The 20,687-nt window shown below is 41.9% G+C and overlaps 1 long non-coding RNA gene across 1 annotated transcript; it reads left to right on the top strand.

Moving 5' to 3' along the window:
* The first annotated feature begins 9,525 nt into the window (after nucleotides 1-9,525).
* Nucleotides 9,526-19,960, top strand: LOC145425020 (uncharacterized). The gene is made up of 2 exons (XR_013905745.1): nucleotides 9,526-12,667; nucleotides 12,816-19,960. It is a non-coding gene; the product is annotated as an uncharacterized LOC145425020 (long non-coding RNA).
* Nucleotides 19,961-20,687: the final 727 nt, after the last annotated feature.

Consider the following 20,687-nt stretch of genomic DNA (forward strand, 5'->3'; position numbering starts at 1 on the left):
ACAGTACTTAATTTTAAAGGCTGATTTCTCTAAATGAGATGTTTATCTTTTCTTCTACAACACGTGGAGCCACCAAATCTTCTTGCTTGATTTATTCATTACAGTTTGATTTAAAGAATATTAGACTCGTAACATAATAAATATATTTATTTCACTTCTTCTTGAGAGAAAGAAAGGGATGACTGGGTGAGCTCCAGTGGTTCATCCCAGCAGAGAGAGCGGCACACTGGGCTGCAAATGATCACAGTAGTAATGGCCATAGTTTGATAAAACAGGCAGTCTTACCCTGTAGATAATACAGGGTTCTGGTGCCGATGTGGGGGAGGGGAGTCGCCCGGTACTAACTACATACTACTAACTACCTCATCCAGATGTCTTCCCTACTAAACCTGATAAGAAGTAACTGCAGTAGCCTTATAGGTCAAATCAGTTTCACCTGTTAAAGTTAGCTCCACTATTAATTAGGGGTGGGGGAAAAAATCGATACTGTGTAGTATCGTGATATTTTGTTTGCTAATAATGTATCGATACAGGGACAGCAGAAATCGATATTTTGTTACAAACAATTTTTTCTCTGAAGTCAACATGCTCTGGAGTCAGAGCATGTTGACTTCAGAGCATGTTGATCCTTTTTCTGAGCAACAATCCTGACATTCCTTCACTGTCCAAATGTGTTTAACTTTTTTTTTGGCAGCAATAAACATGACAGTTTACTTATTTTAATTTAAGACATGTTTAATTTTAATTAAGTTTGAAACTTTTTTATTTAATGTAAAATTATATATTTTTTTAAATTTACTTTCAAATTCTTCAGTTGCTGAAGGGGCTGCATAGTTTTCATAAATTGCATAGTTCAGAATAGCTATAATTGTACCAGATGGTTGCATTCAGTTAAGTTGGACTAGACTGTAATACAAACCGTTCAGTTTGTCAACAATAAAACTGACTGAAATGAGAGAAAGACTGAGTGTGAGACTTTGATATTAGATCAAATGAATATTGATAAAGTTTACCTTTATGTGCAGAATTTAAATATCGCAAAATATTTAAAAAAATCGCAATAATATCGTATCGTGCGTTAAGTATTGTGATAATATCGTATCGCGAGTTGTATGGTGATTCCCACCTCTACTATTAATGGTGTCACTTGTTATTTCTGGGATGAGTTTAGTAGCCTGAACAGCTGCTTAAAGGAAAGTAATTAAATAATAATAATAAAAATAACCTAAGTCCGGGGGAACCTGCAAGAGCTGTTTGCACAAAGAATAATGCTCAGACTTTGAGGTTTTATCGTTTTACACAAGGTTTAAAAATGAATGTCCACAATTGAATTGCAGAAATTGTTATTGAGCTAATACTGATGTAGTTGTTATCTTTGGTAAGGAGAGGTTGGAGGAAGGATGAGCACAGTCAGGCCTAAAGATGCTCTTAATAATAATAATGGATTGCATTTATATAGCGCTTTTCGAGACCCTCAAAGACCCTTTACAATCCCACTACAGGGAGTGCAGAATTATTAGGGAAGTTGTATTTTTGAGGAATAATTTTATTATTGAACAACAACCATGTTCTCAATGAACCCAAAAAACTCATTAATATCAAAGCTGAATGTTTTTGGAAGTAGTTTTTAGTTTGTTTTTAGTTTTAGCTATTTTAGGGGGATATCTGTGTGTGCAGGTGACTATTACTGTGCAGAATTATTAGGCAACTTAACAAAAAACAAATATATACCCATTTCATTTATTTATTTTTACCAGTGACACCAATATAACATCTCCACATTCACAAATATACATTTCTGACATTCAAAAACAAAACAAAAACAAATCAGCGACCAATATAGCCACCTTTCTTTGCAAGGACACTCAAAAGCCTGCCATCCATGGATTCTGTCAGTGTTTTGATCTGTTCACCATCAACATTGCGTGCAGCAGCAACCACAGCCTCCCAGACACTGTTCAGAGAGGTGTACTGTTTTCCCTCCTTGTAAATCTCACATTTGATGATGGACCACAGGTTCTCAATGGGGTTCAGATCAGGTGAACAAGGAGGCCATGTCATTAGTTTTTCTTCTTTTATACCCTTTCTTGCCAGCCACGCTGTGGAGTACTTGGACGCGTGTGATGGAGCATTCTCCTGCATGAAAATCATGTTTTTCTTGAAGGATGCAGACTTCTTCCTGTACCACTGCTTGAAGAAGGTGTCTTCCAGAAACTGGCAGTAGGACTGGGAGTTGAGCTTGACTCCATCCTCAACCCGAAAAGGCCCCACAAGCTCATCTTTGATGATACCAGCCCAAACCAGTACTCCACCTCCACCTTGCTGGCGTCTGAGTGGGACTGGAGCTCTCTGCCCTTTACCAATCCAGCCACGGGCCCATCCATCTGGCCCATCAAGACTCACTCTCATTTCATCAGTCCATAAAACCTTAGAAAAACCAGTCTTGAGATATTTCTTGGCCCAGTCTTGATGTTTCAGCTTGTGTGTCTTGTTCAGTGGTGGTCGTCTTTCAGCCTTTCTTACCTTGGCCATGTCTCTGAGTATTGCACACCTTGTGCTCTTGGGCACTCCAGTGATGTTGCAGCTCTGAAATATGGCCAAACTGGTGGCAAGTGGCATCTTGGCAGCTGCACGCTTGACTTTTCTCAGTTCATGGGCAGTTATTTTGTGCCTTGGTTTTTCCACACGCTTCTTGCGACCCTGTTGACTATTTTGAATGAAACGCTTGATTGTTCGATGATCACGCTTCAGAAGCTTTGCAATTTTGAGACTGCTGCATCCCTCTGCAAGATATCTCACTGTTTTTGACTTTTCTGAGCCTGTCAAGTCCTTCTTTTGACCCATTTTGCCAAAGGAAAGGACGTTACCTAATAATTATGCACACCTGATATAGGGTGTTGATGTCATTAGACCACACCCCTTCTCATTACAGAGATGCACATCACCTAATATGCTTAATTGGTAGTAGGCTTTCGAGCCTATACAGCTTGGAGTAAGACAACATGCATGAAGAGGATGATGTGGACAAAATACTCATTTGCCTAATAATTCTGCACTCCCTGTATTCATTCACTCTCACATTCACACACTGGTGGAGGTAAGCTACAGTTGTAGTGGTAGGTTAGGTTTTGCCCAAGGACAAAATGACCAAGACAGAGAGAGCTGGCTCATCAGACAGACAAGCTCATCTTGTAACCTACTGGTTCGCTGGTCAGCACACCAGCTGACTAGCGAACCGGCTAACTAGCACACCAGCTAACTAGCACACCGGCTAAATAGCAAATCAGCTAACTAGCAGACCAGCTAACGGCAGCCACAAGCTGAAGGACGATTAAATGTAGTGGAGATATCAGAGATGACACTGGTGTGTCCGATTCACTCTTTAGCACTCTGGTCACTCCGGTGTGTCAGCCAGAACACCACTGAAGGCCAAATGATCCCAGCATGTGGAATAAAGAGCTTAAGGTTTGGTTTGAGACACTTTATTCTTTCACTGATTGATTCTTGCGGCTGTGATCATGTGTGTGGTTTCTTACAAAAAGGAAGTACACAATACAAATACATGACAAATAAGATGAATAGATAAGTTACATATCCAGTTATATGTACGTACATCAGTATAGCTAATATAGCCATATATAAGGACAAAGATCACAGTACTATAATGCAGTAATGTTAAACACAAAGGTGTATATCTACATAAATCTGTCCTATCAGTGATCAGGGTACTGTAGTATACTTCCACTACATAAACTATAGAAACTAAACGACATTAGTGTGACTTTAAGTTACCATCAGTACAGACGAACTGATGGTAGTTGTACAAAATAAAGGCATTGCAATTATTGTGAAGGGCTTCCGGTTAAACTAAGATCAGCTGATTACCTCATAACAAATTGTTTGCTATAGAACGCAGCTCCCACTCTTCATTAATATCATGTACTGTAACTCCCAGGTAACCATGGTTACCCAGCCACGCCCAGTAGTCTCCAGAGAGACCAACAGCTGGTGCACGTTGTAACGCCGTGGCTTTCATAGTCTCTCCTTTTTCTACAGCTCATGTGTTCTTCTTGTGATGGTGCGTCTTGAGGGAGGCTCATACATGCCATCATTTGTTGATCCTAAGAACGTTCCTCAGACCGACTTCTTCAACAACACTAATCGGCCTGCAGTTTGTAGCTACTCACTTCACTGTGGTGTTTGTTAGCTTGTCTTTCTTTGGTTTTATCCTGACTCCTCCCACAAGCTGATCCTACGTAGTCTGCCCAAGCCTCCCACCTCTGTTTGTTTGGGTGGTTTGTTTGCTGCCATCAACAGCGTGTAATGCATTTAAGTGATACTTCAGACATGAAGTACTGCGACAATAAAAAACTCAACTTTGCTTAAAAATAACTTTAGTTGTATCAACACTGCCCTCTGGAATAATTAGACTTTGGTGACAAACTGATGTGATCTCCATGTTTCCTTTGTTGGACTGTGGGCGAGTGTCAGAACTGAATGTACTGAGTAACATGTGGAGTTTAAATATGTGTCAGTTCCAGTTTTAGAGCTCTAAAGTGCAGCTATCATGTTAGGAATATGTTAGGAATAGACAGGAACACTGAGCACACTGAGGTCAAATCTTTATTTATCCAGTTCATCTGTAGGCTGAGCTCAGTCCATCCATTTAGTGAAATGATGTTTAAAGGTCTCCTTGTTCTGTGAGCGTGCACAGATCCTGAAGCAGAAAGCCTGGGTTAACAGAGAAATGATCATCACTGTGATGATGCTCACCATCTCTGACTGGGATTTGAGGTTTTGTCAAAGCAGCAAAGAAAGCCTGGCTATGTTGGACTGGGTGTGGCAGCAGCTCCCAGTTTGAGTTCAGGAGACAGACACCCTCTCATCTTTGACGATCAGCTTCAAACTTTCCTTTTTGATAAAACTTATAGTTAGAGCTGGATCAGGTGACCCTGAACCATCACTTAGTTATGCTGCTATAGAGATGGATAACAGATGGATTGTTGTTTTGTGTGTCTGCAGTCTGTCAGGCTGTCTGATCACAGAGGAAGGCTGTACTTCTCTGGCCTCAGCTCTGACCTCCAACCCCTCCCATCTGAGAGAGCTGGACCTGAGCTACAATCATCCAGGTCTCTCAGGAATGAAGCTTCTGTCGGCTGGACTGAAGGATCCAGGCTGGAGACTGGACACTCTCAGGTATGGAGAGAATGTCTGATATAGGAGGAAGAGCTGGAATCATTTCCTGTGTCTTTCACTCACTTCCTGTTTGTTTCCTGCAGATGAGACATGAACAATCACACATGCAGGAATATTTTCAGGGACAGACACACTAGTCTAGCTGGATAGTACATGGATATTTATGTAGGGGGTCTTCAAGGAGTCTGTTTGCAGGAACATTAATGATAACTGATAAGTCATGTTGAGAGTTTCATTAAAAGTAGACTTACAGTTAGGTAATATTTGGACAGAGACAACATTTTGTAACTTTAGATACAAGTATCAGCCATGTGTGTGTTTCCCATGCTGTATGTCCACAGTCACAGTGACAGTCAGTGACACTGACAGAATGATGAAACAAGGCTGTGAATCATTTCAGTCTGTGTATGTGACAAAGAGGCAGACAGGAGCAGCTAACATTTGGAAATGGAAGCTTACTGGAAACACTACATTCACGGCTGAATTCACAATAGATTTGTTCTCAAGTGCACATTTAGCAGCTAATGCTAATACTGTTTTCCCTTTGCTTTCTACAGCAGCTATTGCTAAGTAGGCCACTTTGCTCCGCTAAGGATTTGTGTGACCATGATGGAGACTCTGATAAGCTAATGCTGCTAAGCTAATGCTGTTTATGGGCCCTGTTAGAATCAATATTTCATTCTCATTCTGTTGTTTGAGAACAATATTAACGTTTCACATCATTATAACACAAGAGAAAAGGGTATTGGCATTAGCTACTAGTGCTTATTCACCTCAAATTACCTTTAGCTGCTAATGGCAGCCTACTTAGCATTAACTCCTCACTAATATAATGCTAATTTACATCAAATTAGCATTAACTGCTCATATTGTTATAAGGAAAGAGAAAACGGTATTAGCATTTGCTGCTAATAATTATTCACCCCTAATTAGAATAAGCCGCTAAAAGCAGCCAACTTAGCATTAATTCCTCACTTTGTTGTTACCCAACGGAAAAGAGTATTAGTATTAGCTACTATCATTTTTAATAAGTAAGAGAAAACAGTATTAGCAGTAGCGCATAATGCTAATTCACGTCAACGTAGTATTAGTTAATAATGGCAGCCTACTTAGCATTAACTGCTCACTAATATAATGCTAATTCGCATCAAATTAGCATTAGCTGCTCAAGTTGTTATAAGGAAAAAGAGAAAACGGTATTAGTATTAGCTGCTAATAATTATTCACCCCTAATTAGAGTTAGCCCCTAATGGCAGTCTACTTAGCATTAACTCCTGACATTATTATAATGCAGGGGAAAAGAGTTACCATTATCGGATAATGCTAATTCTCATCAAATTAGCATTAGTTAATAACGGTAGACTTCATATCATTAGCTGCTGTCATTCTTACAAAGCAAACAGTATGAGCATTAGCTGTTAATCCTTTTTCATCTAAAATTAGAATTAGCCACTAATGGCGTATTGTTAAAAAGTAAGAAAAAACATTGTTAGCATAAGCGGATAATGCTAATTCATCTCAAATTAGTATTAGCTAATAATGGCACCTGCTTAGCATTAGCTGGTCACATTGTTATAAGGCAAGAAAATATGGTATTAGCATTAGCTGCCAATTTCTATTTACCTAAAATTAGCATTAGCCACTAATGGTAGCCTATAGCAAAAACTTCTTAATGCTAAATGAAGTTAATTAATGCTAAGTAGGTTTAACTGAAATTAAAGTAGTGTTAGCATTAGCTGCTGATATTGTTAAAAGGTAAGATAAAACATTGCTAGCAGCAGCGGATAATGCTAACACACATAATAATTAGCATTACCTAATAATGGCAGCCTTCTTAGCATTAGCTGCTCATATTGTTATAATGCAAGGGAAAAGAGTTGGCAAAAACAGTGTTAGCATTAGTGGATAATGCTAATTCACCTAAATTAGCATTAGCTAATAATGGCTACGTACTTAGCATTACCTACTAATATTGATATAAAGCAAGAAAATATGGTATTAGCATTAGCTTCTAATGCTTTCTCATCTAAAATTAGAATTAGCCACTAATGGCATCCTATTTAGCATTAACTCTTCACATCGCAAGGGAAAAATTAGAATTCAATAAAAAAAAAAAGTGTTCACATTACCTACTTGTATTGTTAAAAAGTAAGAAAAAACATTGTTAGCATAAGGGGATAATGCTAATTCACCTCAAATTAGTATTAGCTAATAACGGCAACCTACATAGCATTAGCTGGTCACATTGTTATAAAGCAAGAAAATATGGTATTAGCATTATCTGCCAATTCCTATTCACCTAAAATTAGTATTACCTGCTAATGGCAGTCTACTTAGCATTAACTCCTCACTAATGTGATGCTAATTCACATTAAATTAGCTTTAGCATTAGCTGCTAGCATCAGCCTACCTAGCACTAGCTGCTCACATTGTTAAAAGGGAAGAGAATACGATATTAGCATTAGCTGGTAATATTTATTCACCCCTAATTAGAATTAGCCACTAATGGCAGCATACTTAGCGTTAACTCCTCACATCGTTGTAATGCAAATGAGGCTAACTTGCATTAAATTAGACTGCTGTTATTAGCTAATGCTATTTAGCAGTAGCTGCTCACATTGTTATAAAGCAAAGGAAAACGATATGACCATTAGGTTCTAATGCGTATTTGCCTTAAATTAGACGTAGGTGCTAATGGCAGCCTACTTAGCATTAGCAGCTCAGATGTTGTAATGCTAGGAAAAAGAGTGTTAGCATTAGCCGTTCACATTGTTATAAAGTTAAGGGAAATAGTGTTAGCATTAGCTACTCACATTGTTAAAAAAAGTAAGTGTTAGCATTAGTGCATAATGCTAATTCATGTCAAATTAGCATTAGTTAATAACGGCAGCCTATTTAGCATTAGCAGATAATGTAGACCTTGGCCCACTGGAAAAGTTAAGAACTAAAGATTTAGGAGTGTTTCTCGATAGCTCTTTCTCGTTTGAGAAACAAATGAATTCTGTTATTAAAACCAGCTGTAAGGTTTATATTGTTGATTGTCATTTATGCTTAGAAATATTTACTCATATATGCTTAGAGTTGTATAATCGATTGCATAATGATAGAGGTTTGATCCTGAGTAGTCTGTAAAGACTCTGTGTGCCTTCCAGAGTGCTCTGGCATGCACACACCACTTGGGGCCATGAGAGAGGTCGTACCCTCTCTTACTGATTTATGGTGTAGGACAGGGGTCTCAAACTCAATTTAGCTGGGGGCCGCTGCAGGCAGAGTCTGGGTGAGGCTGGGCCGCATTAGGTTTTCCACAAGAAAGGCATGGTTAAAAAATTCCAATCTTCTCAAATCTCTTTATTTTTATTTTTTAACACAAAATATGAAAAATGAATAAACAAATTAAGAATTAATAAGAAAATAAATCAATCTGTAATACATAAATAAAATAATAATAAGATATTTTTAGTCAGTGAACTTGTGTGTTTCTTTCAGTCTTCTATATCTGCTGTGTTTAGATTGAAATGTCTGTATTAACAGTTCTATAACCTTCTTCTGAACATGAATGGAACACTGTAGAAAATGAACTGTTCTTCTGAACATGGCTTCTCTTGCCTACTCCTTGCTGCTAGAGACCTGGCAGCGTTTCCTCTCGCATAGCCGAGCCAGATTTGGCCTGAGGGAGGAAGCAGTTGCGACCCTCAGTATGTCTTGAAGATGATCATCCGTAAGTCTGGACCTGTACTTGGACTTATTGAAGTTCAAAGTGGAGAAGAGCTTTTGGCACAAGTATGTGCTACCAAAAAGGCACATGGTCCGCTTGAACATTCGGGAAAGCCGAGGGAAACTAGGGCTCAAGTCTCTCAAAAATTGTCCAAGCTTCTCTGCTTTTCCACTCACCTCCCTGAACTTTGCTTTGAGTTCAGAGTTGCACTGCAGCTCAATGAGCTCCATTTGAAGCACAGAAGGGGCATCTTGCACATCAAAGGAGAAGGGGTCCGCAAAAATGTGAAAGGTGGCTCTGTGTGTCTTGAAGTCAGCAAATCTGGGATCAAATTCCTCCTGTAGCCTCAAAATGACATCAACATACTCGTCAGCACTGAATGGTGTGCCTGCATCCACGAGTGCCTTGCATGCTGGGAAATGGCAAAGGTTTGTCTGAGAGAGCTGAGCTTTCCAGAGCGCCAGTTTTGTGGAGAATGCTCTCACGTTGTCATAGGCAGCACTGACAAGTTGCCCCTGGCCTTGTAACGTCTTGTTCAGTACATTAAGCTCATGTGTCATATCAACAAGAAAAGCTGAGTCCATGAGCCATTTGGGATCAGTTAGCATAGGAACACTAACTCCATCCTTCTCCATGAAGGCTTCACTTCTGCTCTCAACTCAAAAAGTCTCTTTAATACATTTCCCCTGCTGAGCCAACGTACCTCAGTGAAGTCGAGCACATCCCCATATTCTGACTCCATTTCCTCTAAAAAAGCTCAGAACCTTCGGTGCTTTAAGCCCCTGGATCTGATTTGGTTGATGCATTTCACAACAATAGACATCACATTGTCAAACTTCAGGCATTTGCTGCAAAGGACCTGCTGATGGATGATGCAGTGCAGAGCAATGGCCTCCTCCACGCCTTCCTCTTCCAGTTTGTTTTGTGCCACCAGTCCATGTTTCCTCCCTGTCATTGATGGCGCTCCATCTGTTGTTATTCCAACAAACCTCTTCCATGGCAAACCAACATTCTCAATGGCATCACACAGCTTGTAAATATCTGCTGAGCGGTGGTCTGGCCATGCATTGGAATTACTGTGAGCAGCTCCTCCATCACTTCAAAACTGTCATCAACACCACGGACATACATTGGGAGCTGGGCAGTGTCGGTGATGTCTGTGGTCTCATCAAGAGCGACTGAGTATACACTGAAACATTTGGCTTTCTCACACAGTTGGTCATAAATGTCACTTGACAGGTCAGAAATGCGATCTGCTGCGGTGTTGGCAGAAAGGCTGATGTTGCTAAACTGACCTTTCTTTCCCGGACAGACTATATTTGCAGCCTGCAATATGCACTTTTAGACAAATGCACCTTCTGTGAATGGCTTCCCTGCTTTAGCAATCATCTCACTAACCACGTGGCTCCGACTGCTGCATTATTCTCTTTGGTTGCTTTCTTGGAGAAATCTTGCTGCCTCAGTAGATCTGTTTTAAGACTGGCAACCCGGTTCGCTCTCTCGTCTCCCTGGTATTTTGCATCCAGCTCAGCATGTCTAGTTGTGTAATGACGTTTCAAATTGTATTCCTTGTGCAGCGCAACTTTCTCTGTGCAAATAAGACAGGTCGGGGTGCCCCTGTGCTCAACAAAGAAATATTGCATTTCCCACTTTTCCTGAAATTGTCGGTGCTCATCACCAACCTTTCTCTTCACCGCAGGCTTTGAAAAAGACATGTTTGGGGCTATGTGACATTTATAATTCTACTTGGTGTCACTGTCGCATTGAAGTTTCAATCAAGCGTTTAGCCGACGGACGGGGAACGTCTCAACGCGTAGAGAACGTCATTTCTGCTTCTTTTTCTTGCAACCGTAGCACGGCGATCGGCAGATAAAAAGCCGGTAGCAGTCTCCTTTGTTTTTACGCTCGATGTTCACGTCTTTCATGACGACACGAACACCGTGGCGTTTGCAGATGGTAGAAAGTGCAGGGATAGCGAGCGCAAAAAAGGCGACTGCTCACGGCGCCGGGCTGTTGTTACAGGAGAAAGAAGCGGAAACGACACCGTGACATATAACAAATAACATCAGCTGTTTCTGATGTTAGTTGTTTTGACTGCTTTTACATTATATTGAAATATATGTAATGTTCATGTTTGCTGCAATGCAAACGCAGTGATGCAAATAAAAACATGGAGCCACAAATTACGGTGCGACCCTATAATTAGTCCGGGTTACCGGGGACTGTTGTTGCCGATGAACAGGTGTCGCTATGTGACTGCAGACTAAATTGGGCTGCATTGAGTTCATGACTTTTCTTTTATCCCGCCGCCTACGCATCACTGTGAGAGTTAATATGAGATCTCTCTCTGTGGAAAAATAACTTTAAATCCCACTGACGTGTGTATAAATCTATATACGTATAATGTCCCGCTGGGCAGCAACTTAAAAAAACAACTTTTTTTAAAGTGTTGTGAACGCAGCGCGCTGGGGCGAATGTCGGCGTTTGCCCAATAGAAAGGAGGAAGCCAGCCAGGCACAGGAAAGAAAGAAACACTCCAGGGCAACGCTGCTGGAACTTTGACTCATTGAGAAATGTTTCCCTGCTTGCATCAAGCCCGGCTGGTGTCCCCTGAGATCCATATCCCACCCTGATTGGTGGGTTAATTCAGCTCCGCCCACAACACTGTAAAGTGTCATACATTATCAAACTAACATTACATTTTCATATTAAGGTGGGGCCAAAAACTATCGTCCTGCGGGCCGCAATTGGCCCGCGGGCCGCGAGTTTGAGACCCCTGGTGTAGGAGGACACCTACTCTGTGTCTGGTTAAGTATAAGAGCCCTTTGTTAGGGGGACCGCTGGACTCTTAGCACCAGCTTTGGGGTCACAGGGTCACATCTGGAACACACACACACACACAGACACAGACACACACAGACACACACACACACACACACACACACACACACACACACACACACACACACACACACACTATGCACAGACTGGTACTCTTTGTTCATACCTGTGTAAGACGTCATAATGAACTTGTGCATATTCATGTAAGCTCAATAAAGAGCAGTGTTACGAGGGAGCAGACGAGAGCGACTGAGGTCAAGTGAAGGAACGGCGCTGTCACAGTTCTCTCCCTCATCAATTGTCTGGTTCCAGCGGTGGGTCTGTGCTAGACGACCCATCACCAGCTTTTTCCACTGGTTACCAGTACGTGGTAGAATCCACTTCCAGATCTGGTTGTCTTTAAATCTGTGAATGGATTGGCTCCATCTTATCTCTCTTTAACAAAAGAATCCAAGTGGAGCCCTCAGGTCTGCAGATAAGCAGCTTCTGACCAGAACTAGACGTAAAAACAGAGGTGAGCTTTATCGATGGCTGCAGCCAAACTCTGGAACAGTCGCCCTTCACATCAGGTCGTCACCAACACTGGACATTTTTAAAAGCCGGTTGGAAACACATTTGTACTCTGTAGCTTTCAATCCTGACCAGTCTTTATAGTCATTACTGTGTATGTTTCCTATTTTCTCTCTACTCTGTGCAGCACTTTGGCTCAAGCTGTTTTTAAATGTGCTGATAAATAAATGTAGATTTCTTTGAATAAAACAGTGGAGCCGAGCTTTGAGCTCAGTGTGTAACAGTGTGTGTGTGAGAGCCATGTAATGTCCATGTGTGCATGCTGACTGTGCTGCTCTGACCCCCCTCCTCCTTTCAGGGTGGAGCCTGCTGGAGTCCGATGGTTGAGACCAGGTCTGAGGAAGTGTAAGTGTGTTTTTAATGGGATTCATGAAAACAAAGCAGCACACATTCAACCATCTTCATCATGTCAGGAGTCATCATCAAAGTGTCAATCAATGAACAGATGATGGATCAATAACTGCAGCTGGATTGTGTTTGTTCTCTCCATCAGATTCCTGTCAACTCACAATCGACACAAACACAGTGCACACAGAGCTCCAACTGTCTGACAACAACAGGAAGGTGACACGTGTGGAGGAGGTTCAGTCATATCCTGATCATCCAGACAGATTTGATGTTTGGGCTCAGCTGCTGTGTAGAAATGGTCTGACTGGTCGCTGTTACTGGGAGGTCGAGTGGAGAGGAAGAGTTTTTATATCAGTGAGTTACAGAAGCATCAGAAGGAAAGGAGGCATTGTTTGTTTGTTTGGAGACAATGATCAGTCCTGGAGTCTGAGCTGCTCTGATGATGGTCCTGATTCTGTCTGGCACAATAAAATAAAAACATCCATCTCCTCCTCCTCCTCCTCCTCCTCTGTCTCTAACAGAGCAGCAGTGTATGTGGACTGTCCTGCTGGCACTCTGTCCTTCTACAGAGTCTCCTCTGACACTCTGATCCACCTCCACACCTTCAACACCACATTCACTCAAACTCTTTATCCTGGGTTTATGTTCTGGTCTCCTGGTTCCTCAGTGTCCCTGTGCTGAGTGGAGTGTAAAGAGTGTCTCCTGTTACAGAAACACTCTGACTGTTGAACAGATAGTTCAGTCTGTACATGTCTGTCTCTTTCACTCACAAACACGTTTTCAGATTCATGGATTCAATCAGTTGATGTTTGAAACTCTTCTAAATGATTCCTTGTAAACTTCTTCAGTCACAAACAAACAGGAAGTGATGTCACATGTGTTCCTGTCCACACAGCAGAATGAGTCTATTGCTGACAGTGATGTACAAACAGAGTGAGCATTTCTGAGGCCCAAAATAAACTGAGTAGTTCACTGAATGAACAATGGACTGTGAGCTCAGTTCCTTCATCATTAGTATGGATTATATATGTATATGTATTATATTAGTATCATATATATCAGGTGCTGCTGCTTTCAGTCATTGTGCAAATGTGCTGTTTGTAAGCTTGTAAAGCTGCAGTCAGCTGAGACTGAAGAAGTCACCTGATCAGTGAGCAAACGTTTCTGAAAACGTCCAGATGAACAGAATCAACCTTTTGGGATCAGCCAGCAATGCAGCATCATTGTTGTTCAGCTTCAGAGGTTTGCAGGAATGAACTGATGACCAGAAACAGCTGCAAAGTCCAAGAAAATACCAGCTGGACTTCAGCTGCATTTGAAGAAGTCAAAGAAAAGTAAGGATGGCAAAGGGCGACGTTTTCTTCCAAAGAGCTGCAAACATGGTCGACGCCTCATTAGAAGAATCATCTGGACATTTGTGAGGAACTCTAACCAAGAAAGCAACGTCACACAGATCCAACAGACAGTTTCCATGACTGCAAGTGTTGAGTGGAAAAATGCTACATTGCATTATTGCATCCTCTCACCACAGGAGGCGCTGTTGGCACCACTGATTGCTGATCAGCTGTTCTCTGATGATCTGATTGATACTGTGAATAACGGGACTCACTGAACTCTGTGACACAGTGAAGATTACAGAGTTTAACTTCAACATCTGACTGACGTCACACAGACAGAAGGATGAACCAGTGAGGCACAGAACACAGTTACTGGAGATACTGGATCAGCTCCATGTGAACCTCTGATGGAGAAGCTGCTGAGCCAGAGAAACATCAGGACATGACAGCAGCTGCACTTATCTAACAACATGTAGCAGAGCTGATCTATGTTAGAGGATCTATCACAGCAGCTGAAGCCAAAGTCCAACACTGGATACCAGCTGAGCCTGTGCTGAGTGTAGTGTTACAGGAAAAGGGCAGAAACACTGGTAGCTCCCAGTGATGCTGACTGGGGCACAGAGCTGAATGATGCAGCATCAGGACACTGTTTCAGTCTGACTGACAGAGAAACCTGTAGCTGTATCTACATGTGAGGCAGAGGCCACACAAGCAGCTTTCTATGTTTCACAGTGACTGAGATCTTCAGTGGGGGTGGACATGCTCCTGTACAGACCTCTGAGGAGAACCAAGGTGCAGTCAAAGAGTCCAGTCTGTCCTCACAGATGTGAACATGTGCTTTCATCAGGTCTGCTGTCAGCTAGCAGGCTCACATCAGAATCACTGTTCCTGAAAAACACAGTCTGTGTGACATCATCAGTCAGCTGATGGTCCCAGATCTGAATGGTTTCTGTCTCTACTGAGGAAGTCAGAGAATATCACTGAGGTGTGGATCAGGTCTGAGTGAGCTGTGGAGGGACAGCTTTAAACAGTCCACAGGTCTCACGTCCTGCTCAGTCTGGTAGCAGATACCTCGTATTGTTCCAGATGTGCTGACATCAGCAGCAGCACAGCTGTGTGATACCATGAATCTCAGTTATTGATCCAACACACAGTAAATACAAAGATCAGGATTTCTGAGAGTAATCATTATGAGTCTGAACACATGATCACTGAATGTTAGTCTCCACAATAATAAGCTAACACAAGCAAACACAGCTTTCAGCTCTTATTTTGAAACTGGCTTATTTAGAGAGCTGTGATGTGAGCGTGCCTGGCTCTGAGGCACTTGGGTCAGCCTCTGTTGTTTAGAAGTGTTACAGACTGTGAATGACACAGACCTGTCAGTTTCCATGTTTGTCTGTAACACAGCTCAGGGCTCCATGCTGAACGCATCCATCCAGTGTTATTGATCCAGGACTGATACCAGCATTGGGATCAATACTACAACACACAATCACATGTGTCCACGTGATGCAGTTTGAAGAGCAATCAGATGTCTCTGTATGAGGAGGCGGGGTCACAGGAGGTTCACAGAAACTCTGCAGCAGCATCATCAGCTCACATGGAAACTTTGATGATTCACTTCTGTGGTGTTTTTACAGAAACACGTCACAAAATTAGCTCCACCTGTTTTGTGAGCTTTGAGTTTCTTGTCTTCATCCTGGATTCTTGTGTTGCTGTTTTTACACACAGCAGATATTTCCTGGTTGCTTCCTTGATGACCACATGAAGCTTTCTGAAGCTTGGATTGAAAACGCTTCATTACTCAAAGCTTTCCAACACAGGCCTCTGTGCTGCCATCTGGTGGACAAACATGTGAAGTGCAGCGTGAAGCTACAAATGAAACTGCTTCAGCTACGTTTATATATAACATACTATAACCTATATAATGTGGAGATCAGGGAAATTATTTTGTTGCTACTGTTAATAATCATCATCATTACCATTGCATTAATAATATAATGTACAGCATTGATATTGCATTCAGATGTTTAAACGTTTTGGTACCCAGTTAGCCTTTACTACAGGTGCAGTTATAACCACTTTAAACTGTTGAGTTGAATCTATGATCTTAAATGCTTTTGAATGCTTGTTATAATCTTAAGTGTGTATGGGCTGATTCTGTTGATTCTGAGTCCACTCTGTGCAAAGTCTTGACAGGAAACTGCAGGTTTGCAGAGCGTGCTTTTGCAAAAGTGAAACTAAAAGCAGAGTGTAAGTGCAGCTTATTCTGAGGAGCTGTTTGGATGATGCTATTTGAATAACCAGGTTGTTCATTATTATCTTTTATACTTTTATATTCTTTTATTAAGCTTCTAGTAGAGGTTCTTGATTAAAACATTTATTCAATATACTACATATATAGTTTTAGTAAACTGCTAACACATTTGAGAGTGGCCTCTGTTTGACTGCGAGCGTTAGTAGGTGAGAGGTGACACAGAGTGCCAAGTGAGGTCGTGACACACACACACATAGTAGATACATTCAGTTATAGGTGAGAGGTTAATCATGTTTGCTTGCAACTGCGGGCGTGCAGAAGTGGTATCTTACTGCAGAGCATGGTCTGTGGTTTTGGAGAAGCGGCAGTCAAAAGGTTGACAGGAAACATCTGCCATGAAGATAGAGATAATGTTCTTTTCAAACTGTGTTAAAAGTCATTGTGGTTTTGATTTGACGTATGTATGTATGTATCTGTGTGACGTTGAAGGGGCGTCATTAAATCCAAACCCCGATGGTATAAAATATCTGTTCATGCTTTGATTAGTCGGAGATCAGCGCTGTCTGCGTACGGCGCTGGTCCCCCCACGCGTGTGTTCATTAAAATCAATTGTTTGACCAAGCTCTTCTGGACCTGGTTGTTTGTACTCTCCTTCCTCAATATTTGAACCTTAACAATAACTATATGTATAGTGTGTTATGTAGGTGTTAGAGCTGGGGGTAGAACTGCTGATGGCCTGGTTGTTATTTATGTTCCCCATGGTTCACCAGCTCTCACACAACATCAGCACCAATGATCCACGTCCTTATAAACCTCTGAATCAGGTCCTGAAGCAGTGACGTCCTGAGTGAAGACCTCACTGATCACATGACTCTGGTCACCTGGACTCAGTGTTTCTGAAGCAGTGTGCTGGGTTTTTAAAAATACGTGGCTGCTGCCTGATGTTGGGCCCACAGAGGAAGACGACTCACTCGCTCTTCTTCACTTCCTCCTTAAACATGTGGAAGGAGAGCAAAGTGCTGCCAGACTCTTATTTCTGACAGGAACAGAAGAAACCACAGCAAACTGGTCCAGTTCTTCATCTTCATCACAATCTGTTTATTTCTGATGGTGTCTTCAGTCTGAGGTTTGAAGTTTCCATGTCTGTGTGATGTGTGGTGTGAAGGCTGCTGGTTAAACTGGGACTCACTGTTTAAAGCACTGAGTGCTCATAGAGAGATGCTCCATGAGTCCCAGTACAGACTACAAACATGGTGGAAACTTAGCTTTGATATCCACACACTCTGCACGTCTGTGAGTAACTGTGATGAAGATGTGCAGAGATCTGTGTCCAAACAGGAGAAAGACTGTAAAGACTCTGTGCTTCTAACAGCCTCTGTTAACATATGTGAGGCTGTTTGTTGTTGTTGCCATGGAGCTTTGCACTGTTTGGGTCAGCAGGTCATGTGATCAGGTTTGTTCTGCTGGACGATGGTTCAGTGTCAGGTTTGTTTGCATTCATCAATAAATATCTAAATAAATCAAAGACTCCATGTTTGTTCTTTCATCATGTGACCTCTGCTCATCCATCTCTGTGTGTATCAGGATACATTTGGTTCATAATACACAGAAAAATCAGAGTTATTACCTGTAATAAATGTGAAAGATTCCTGCAGTGATAACCAGGCAGGACTGAAACACATCCAAGCTGTCACCACGGTAACAGCAGCGTCCATCCACAGGTGAGGGGAGGAGCAAAAAGAGGGACTTTGACCATTTTATACTAAAAACACTCAACTAATGTTTCTAATATGAAACAAATAAGCCCACATTAATGTGAGCGTTTATTAAATAATAATAATGATGATTTCCTCCTGATCTCATTTCCACAGCAGAGAAAACTGTGGTGTATATTGAGGTGGAGGGTGTGGTCTGTGGCTCAGGTGTAGAGTGAGGGTGGGGTGCACCACAGCAGCATGCTGGGACTGCTGAGGGTGGAGGAGGGAGTGATGATGACATCAGAGCTGCAGCACAGAGACCAGTGAACACACAGTCTGTTCATCTTTGCATAGATACAATATACAGCACAATATTGAATGACAGACACGCTGTGGGAGCTTCCACAGATACACTGACGTCAGCATCCAGAGTCCTCCTGCTGCTCCCCCCTCAGAGCCCCGTGATCAGCACCAACACATTCAGTTAGATGACAGAGTCCAGCTGCAGCTAGAATCAGCTCCCCTCTGTGAACAACAGCACAGCGTCAGTGTTTCACACTCAGTGAAAGGAGGAAACAGCAGAAGAACACCATGTGTGCTACGTTTCCCAGGACACACTACAAACTGCACAAATACAGAGCAGCACGTGGAAGGACCTGGAGCTGCATTTACAGAGCTGCAGACAGCGTGATGTCCTGTATGGACAGGTGGAAGGAACCAAGTCCTCAGCTGGAACACTCGTGTTTGTCCACAGACAGGAAACACAGCAGGAAACTTCCTCACAGAAGTGCAGCTCATGGATAACACACTTCCTGTCAGTCAGAATGAGGCTGCAGCCAAACACAGAAAGGTGTTTTTGTCCAGATGAGCCCAGAGAAGAAACACGAGTGTTCACAGACATCAGAAGCTCAGAGAGGTGAAACATGAGGTTGGAGTCCTCGTCAGCATCCAGAAGAGCTGCTGTGAAACCCTGAGTACTCATGACAGACTCTGATGGCACAAACACATCATGATTCAAACAGAAAGACAAACATGGAGCTCCTGATCCTCCTGCATGAGAACAAGCTGACATGAGCGCTGTGTCTGAGAGTGTCTCCCTGTCACAGTGACAATAACACAGCTGCTGCTCACAGTCATTAAACTGACCTGAGGTCAGCTGTGCTCCTTACATATGAACCATGTGACCTCACATCAGTGCTGTGGATGACTGTAGTCATAGAAGAGTAGAGCTGTAGCAGGTGGTGTGAGGAGGAGGTGGTGTATTGTAGTTAACGCAGTACTGAAACACTCCAGCAGAGGGCGCTGTTAAGTCCTTATTGTAACACAGTTACTGTGTGCAGTTAGACTTCATACATAATCTGCACTTATTTCCATCAGACATGCTGTCAGTAAATGATTGGTTTCTATTGATTCTACTTCCTGTTGACTCGTTTGATGACAGTGAAACAATCACAGCTGATTGTGTGATGATGTAAACTGTCACTGTTACATTCAGTGTGTGTGACATAATGTTAGTGCAGGCTGATAACAGCCTGGTTCTGTTAGAAACACATGAACGTGTCCATAGATCAGTGTGTGTTTAACATGAGAGCTTCAGCCCTGCTGATGTGTTAAATAAAGACATGCAGGAAAACTGATGAGACTCTGAAATAACTCTTTATATTTATAATGTAACTCTGCATCAAAAGAACAACAAAGGATCCCAGACAGGTTTCTGTGAACAAAGACCATTCTGATGTTTCTGTGTTTCTAACACTTTGACATTATTAGTAAACAGACTGCAGTGAGCAGCATTTATAAAGAGCTTCTATATAAAGATATGACAGCTGTTTGACAAGTTTATCACTCTGTGTTTGGACCTGATCAGTCCAGCTGTTTACTTGAAACATGTTCATTTACCTGTTCTGTTATATTCATGTTCTTGTCTCTGTTGAAAACACATTTTAATGTCCCTCAGATTTTTCTCCCAGATGAATAAATATAAAAATGACACAAACTGACTGCAGCTACTTTTTGTCCTTTCTGTCAAAAACCTTCATGTGACTCATGAGAGACACGTTTCAGCTGTTTGTGACAGATCAGAGGCCAACAAGTCATTTATAACACTTTCCATCATTCTTTAAAGTTCTCAGTGTTTCTGTGTTGCTGCGTATAGGATCTCCCAGCATCATCACTGTGCTGTCCAATCATTGTGTGCGAGGTTACCCTTATAGTGCGATGTGTGTTTGCACAAAGAGAAGCATGTGTGTCAAATATAAATAAGCACAGAACAGAAACAGCTGCTCGTTTCTTCTGTTTAGAGTCAAGTTAGTGTTTTGTGTCTTTGTTTGAGGCCTGATGTCGAGCAGAGGTGTGTGTAACTGCACTGGTCTGTTATATGTGTGAAGTGTGTGCTTCTCTTCAGCATCATCTTTGTCACTGCTGATTCCTTTGTGTCATCATGTGTTGAGAAGAGAGAACAGTTATAACGGAGGAGCAAAAGGAAGCCCTGAAATCTGCATCAACAAGGAAGTGTTGGCTCACCAGTGATCCCAGCAGAGCCACTGGTTTGGCTCCAGTTGTTCTAGATTCAATGATGTTGTTGCTACAGATACATGTCAGCATCTTTATTGAATTTAATATGAAGCAGAAATGGTGTGATTAGGAGAAGAAGAGGAGAACAAGTCCGGCGAGGAGGCAGCAGCTCTTAAAGATGAAACAGCAGCTCAGCCCTGAGCTCAGAG

The sequence above is a fragment of the Astatotilapia calliptera genome, chromosome 3 (assembly GCF_964374335.1).
Source record: "Astatotilapia calliptera chromosome 3, fAstCal68.1, whole genome shotgun sequence".
Classification (NCBI taxonomy): domain Eukaryota; kingdom Metazoa; phylum Chordata; class Actinopteri; order Cichliformes; family Cichlidae; genus Astatotilapia; species Astatotilapia calliptera.